Genomic DNA, 6,000 nt, shown 5'->3' with positions numbered 1-6,000 from the left:
TTGCAAAACGATGTGGAGTAAGGAACGAAATGTCGCATATTAAAGTCGCCTTTCCGTTGAGACATCAACGTCAAACTCAACGTCAAAGTGGGCCCGAAACTTGAAGGCTGAAGGGATACCAGAGCAGAACAGAGCAGTGGGAGGTTAAATTATTTTAAAGTGCTTTGCGGTTATTTGGCTTCGTTCGTTACTGCTCTTTTGGCTTGACACTTGAAAAGATTTCAAACACACAAGACAAAAATTTCATGTATTTACATATTAAAGTGGAATAATTCTTTGCTGTTGCGCGAGTCCCATTTGCATGTTGGCAAGCCGTACAGCTTTTCTTTCACTACGGCACTTTTTACGGGTAAACAGTGTTAATGAAGTCGCATTAATTTGAGTGCATTACACAGACTACAATAGCAGTGTACGAGTGTAAAGGCCGGATAGCCGAGCAACAGCATTTCAAGTACACTGCGGAAGCGGCCAAAAAGGGCGAACAGCACACAAGCACGCACCCGGAATCCGGATTCACATGTATATGGTACAATTGGTCGCCACAGCAGAGACAATGGCAATACAAACAGTTAGTAACAGGGAAAAATGGCTAAATGGCGCAATAAGGAATGGAAAGCGCTGAAGCTGGAGCTGCAACCGCCCGGCCGAAGGAGTTTGAAAGCGGAGTCGTCATCGTCGTCGTCGTTGGCCTCCTGGAGCGTCGTAAAACGGTGTTGGCAACATGAAAATCTTGTCATATTTTTCTTGTTTACTGTCAACATCTTTGTACTTCAAGTCCCATTATGTTAATTATGATGAAGTAAACAGGACACAGTTGTTATTTATTATAATTACCAGCAGTCAACCGTCGAGTTGAAGACAATGCCAGAAGACACAAGGCGCCAGCGCTAAATGAATTTGTTGCGTGCCCCAAACCCAGCTATCCATAAGAAAGAAAAATGGCAGCAAAGGGTGTAGAAGGGCGCAAATAATTAACCGGGCTGCTAGTTGGGGTGATAGTTCGGTTTGGGGCATCCTTCAAGCTTACTAAGCCTTTCATTTAACTAATTCAATTGAATTGAAATCTTTAAAAATTTGCCTTGTGAAAATTAAAGCTATTAATAGTTGCATTCGGCAAATTGTAGAAGCCAAAGCCCTGTTTACATATGTAAGTATCCAGACACTCTACATACAAACCATGCAACACCCTTTTGCTTGAGATGAGAGCCCATTGCGAGTTTTATTGAATCTTTGTATATTGTATGGGCAGAGAAGTCGAATTTAATGTAAATTCCTAGCGTACTTTGCTGCATTGTTAGACACAAGCAGAGGACCAATGGGAGGGTGTCTTCTTGAGCGCAAACAAAAACAATCAATAGAATTTTGTATGCAAACAGCCTTTGTATGCGGGTTTCTGCTTATTTGCTCAAGAAAGTAAAAGCAAAGAAACGCAATTGCCTTACATACTTCCCCACACACACACATATACCAAAGGGCTTCTGTTTTCTAAGCCAAGGTAGGTCGAAAAAAGCCACGTCATATACTTCTGAGCTTATGTTAAATTTCGCAAGTGGACGGTGGCACGTCAGATCCACCCGTTTCTTTGTCAGCCCCGCCCAAATGCATTTTTTATAATGCAGCGAACGTTGTGCTGTCCAAAAACAATGACATTAATTAGCCGCTCTTTGTGAGTGCAGAACAAAAAGCAAACTGTAGCCGAGCTTTGTGTTCGCTTCTCCCAATGCTCCAACTCCTATTCCACGCTTCTGCCTTATTGTGTTGCTATGTGCTCTGTCCATTTGTTTTATGTGCAGCGACAGCGGAAAAATTCATTAGACTTTTGCACAGCGTGCAAATTGTTGAATTCTAAACAAAGAGCATGAGAATATTTGGATGGTGTAAAAAAAATGCAAACAAAGTAACTCGTGAATGGGTGTGAATGGAAGAAATTAAGCGGCCCATTAGATGTTGCAACGCTGCATAGACCTGGGCACAATGAGTACCATTGCGTATACATAACATAAAATTTCTTAAATCTTCAGACTTCTGTTTGATGAAATACGGGAACGTACACAGCTGTATACACTCCAATACTCCTCCCGTAGATCTATTTGGTATTGTAGTTCAATGTTATTGCATTCTTCCGCTTAATGTAATGTCTGGCATCCCAGTTACTGCCCGGGCATGCTGCACGATTTCATCCCTTGGCAAGCCAACCTGCTGGCTGAAGGTGTGGGCTTACTGTGTGTGAGTGTGGCGAGTGATGTCCTGCAGGCAGGTTTTCAGCACACAAAACTCTTAAATAATTCGCAAATGCAGCTGCAGAATACTTAAAATAGAAACGAACAGACAAGCTCACTGGCTCATGCACGTATCTACATATAAATATATATTTATATATATTCTATACGGTTGTGGGGCTAAGCTTGTCTGTATGGGTGTTGCTGTTTACTTGTGGGTATGTATTTTTGAAAAAAAAATAGTCTGTATATAAATACAAGCAAAATGCACCATAAATTGCAGTTGTGCAATATTGAGAATGTAAACAGGAAATGTTTTGTTCCTTTTCCTAACTGAGGTCTCCAACGCCGTTTATTCTACTTTTACTGGGGATGCAAGAAAAGTTTTTACCGCTAATACTCGAGCACTCATTATATGACTTTAGTGCCCTCTTTAAAAAGCGTGCAGCAAAAATGTCATTACCCACACAAGGCTCATCGTGTACGGTTAAAAATATGAATAGAAATCGCATACATACACGTTGTTTTGTGTGTGTATATAGCAGGCGCTGATATGTATGCTACACTTTTTGCACAGTTGCTTGTTTCCTAACTTGTGCAAACGTGAACTTGTGCGGCTCGAATGCGACTCCATAAAACGGGGATGACTCTGTTGCGTTGTGCTTATCTTTAAATACCATGTGACCAGTTTCAAAGGATGCAAAAAAGTGTTATATAACATTATAAAAATGTGAAGACAACACATCCGACTCTGATGTATATATGTACATACATATAGTTAGTATATTTTGTAGGGCGTGTCAGACCTTGTTACAGAGCATTTCTTAGTCGGGCACTTTCGAGCTAAGCACACTTACTTATTTTGATAACACTTTCTGCAGCGCTCTGCAGCTGTGCTATTGCGTCAGAGTATGGACTGTGGTGTGCGGCAAAGTGGATAGGCGGTTATATAGGGTGGTTTAGCGGCATTTTATGCGCCCTTGGTTCACGCCTAACTTATCGCTGAGGCAACTGCAGCTCAAGTTTCGCAAGTCTACTTCAAAAGCCATAATTACAGTTTGAGTGCTGCACGTACTATATATTCTCTTTCTTCTGCTTCTTCGTGCAAGAGCAGCGAAAGCTAATACAAATAGCAAACCGTGTGCTCTCCGCACTTATTTTGGTTCTTTTTTTTTTTTTATTAAAATTGTTTGAATATCTTTTCATTCCTAAGGCAATGATGAGATACGCACACGCACACCCGCGCCACCAGTTGCACGATGAATGAAAGCAATCAAGCTAATTCATTTTAAAACTTTTCACTTGACTTTCAGACTTGCTCAACTTTGCAATATTAATTTTTTTCTTGCTGCCCAAGTATCTTAACATCGTGACAGTTTGTGTGGGCCTGCGCCACATCAGAGTATTCTTAAAAAAAAAATAAATAAAATAAAATAGCACCAAGCAAGTGTAATGCCATGCGAAACTTAGTTCTTTCTTTTTTATCCCGTATCAGGGACTCTGGCAAAATGAATGACACATCAGTTACACATATATATATATATATATATATACGAAAGCACACCTCAGCAACGGACGCATTAAACTGAAGCAGCCGTGCGATACGGACATGGCAAGTTTTTTGGCTTGGCGAAAATATATATAAAATAAATTTATAACAAAAACGTGATCTGCTTATTGATGGATAGCTGATGACGACTGAGGTCAGGGGATTACGACTTATACAAATAATGAAATTTTTTCATCTCTTTATTATGACAGGGGGCAGACACACCAATATTGTTATCTTGTGTGTCTTAACGCACGCACGCAATAACTGACAGATACTTGGATATCCGCGTCTTTTCGTGAGATATGCTGCTATAGGGAAATCCGAAAGAAATCCATTAACAAGCTTAATAACAATACCCTTATATATTTTCTTTCGCATTTTGATTGAGTTAAAGTTTGCTAATAATATTTACCAACAAGTTAGAATGAAAAGTACCAAATACGCGGACAGACACCCGTCAACTCAGGTGAGCAACCTGAATACCTGTGAATGCCGTTCCCAGTAATTATTATGTTGTGGACTTATCGGCGCAGTCACGGTCGGCTGCATCTGTTTTTTCCTCTCCAGAACCCGCGTATTGATTGGCGAAACCTATGCGATTATTACCTAATTTATTATTGGTGCATACCCCCAGCAATTTAATTTTCCTAATCAAAAACTTTATGCTGCAAACTTGGTGAAAGTAACGGGACGGGTGGTATTAGTCAAAAACAGACAAGATAAAAATCGAAAAATTTTAAAGCACCCATAGACACATAGACACAGCCGAAGACCTTGAGTTTGCACAAATTGGCCGCTCATGCAAGAAAATATGTCGGTCAGGCGAACACTTTGTGGGTTTTTGTTTTCATTGAATTGCGACAATTGGAACCCAAAATGTGTAAAAGTAGGTCAGCATGCACTGGCATTCTATGCCTGAGCTGTTCAGTTTTACCATACTCCACTTAGTGCCAATTTCATTTAGCACTCATTTGAAAAAAATTAAATTAAACTGAGACCTCAAAACCGTTGAGTATGTATTAAATGTGCTTTATTTTCACATTTAATAACATATGCTTTTTGAAACTCGAATCGTTACATCGTTGTCGTCCTGTGGTCAGCTTTCTTTTTGTGCATTTACGTTTGACTCATGTGTGCATTTCTGTGTGTCTGTGGCTTCGCAATCGAACGAACAAGTGCCTTTGCCCAGCTAGGTAATCAGTAAAGTGTGTGTGCACAAAAAAGAGAAAAACAGAGAGACAGAAATAGAGAGAATGGGAAAGAATCCGGTCTAAAATTTACGTCGTCTAGCATCTTTCGCTGTCTGCACTGAAAGTAGATAGCGAAAATAGATATACACTTACATGTACACAAATATCGCAAGCGGCAAACGGAAACGGAAATGAAAAATATTGTTTCAATTGAATTGGCCCTAAAATTGCACGATTTCAGCCAAACCAGCCGAAAAAGAAACAACTACGCGACCTCGTCTTACATTTTATCTCTGTGCACGGTTATAGGACCAAATATCCATTTAAACTTCAAATCTATGAAGGCAACGATGGACTTTCCCTAACAAAAACCATTGCTTCATTCTGCAAACATTTGGCTTGGGAAAGCTTTCTTGAATGCCATTATTTTAATGAAAAAAAAGGCTGTCATATTCAGAAAGCTATGCATTGCGGCACTAGGCGGAGCTGAAGAAAAAGTGAAAATAATTAGTTTACATTCAAATGTGCACAGCACCTCAAATACGTTGAATCCGTCGGCATTAAAGGCAATGCTATGCACTTTGCTATAGATCCTGCCGAACTCAAAACCAGAAGCGGTCAACGACTCCATGTGGCCGTCTTATAAACTCTTCATAACCGTCGTAGCCGGCCTGAGCTGGTCCCAACTGGACATGATAGGTCTGGGACCGAACCGAGCATAATAATGTTTGCATAGCTTTTGGGTTTTATTACTCGGCTGTGTAAATGCCAGCATGGCATGTTTGCCAGCGCTGGCTCGACTGGCTCGACCAGCCTCGACTGTCTCCTTCGTCGTGATAGTCGTGGCCGTCGTTGCCCTGCCACAATGTCCTTCCAAATACCTTTTGTTCTACAGCGCCTCGCCGTCGCCCCTTAGTTGCTTTATAAGGGGCGCCGACACTGTGCAGTCATTTACATGTTTCAGTCTTCTATATTTTATCTTGTTGCTGCGCTAGTGCGGCATCAACTTCTTGCAACTTGCCTCGTCTTGCCCGATCTG

Source organism: Drosophila montana, unplaced genomic scaffold, assembly GCF_035044405.1.
Source record: "Drosophila montana isolate Dmon_TW-CO22-7 unplaced genomic scaffold, ASM3504440v1 contig_3266_1, whole genome shotgun sequence".
Taxonomy (NCBI): Eukaryota; Metazoa; Arthropoda; class Insecta; order Diptera; family Drosophilidae; genus Drosophila; species Drosophila montana.
Note: the sequence above shows the minus strand (reverse complement) of the source record.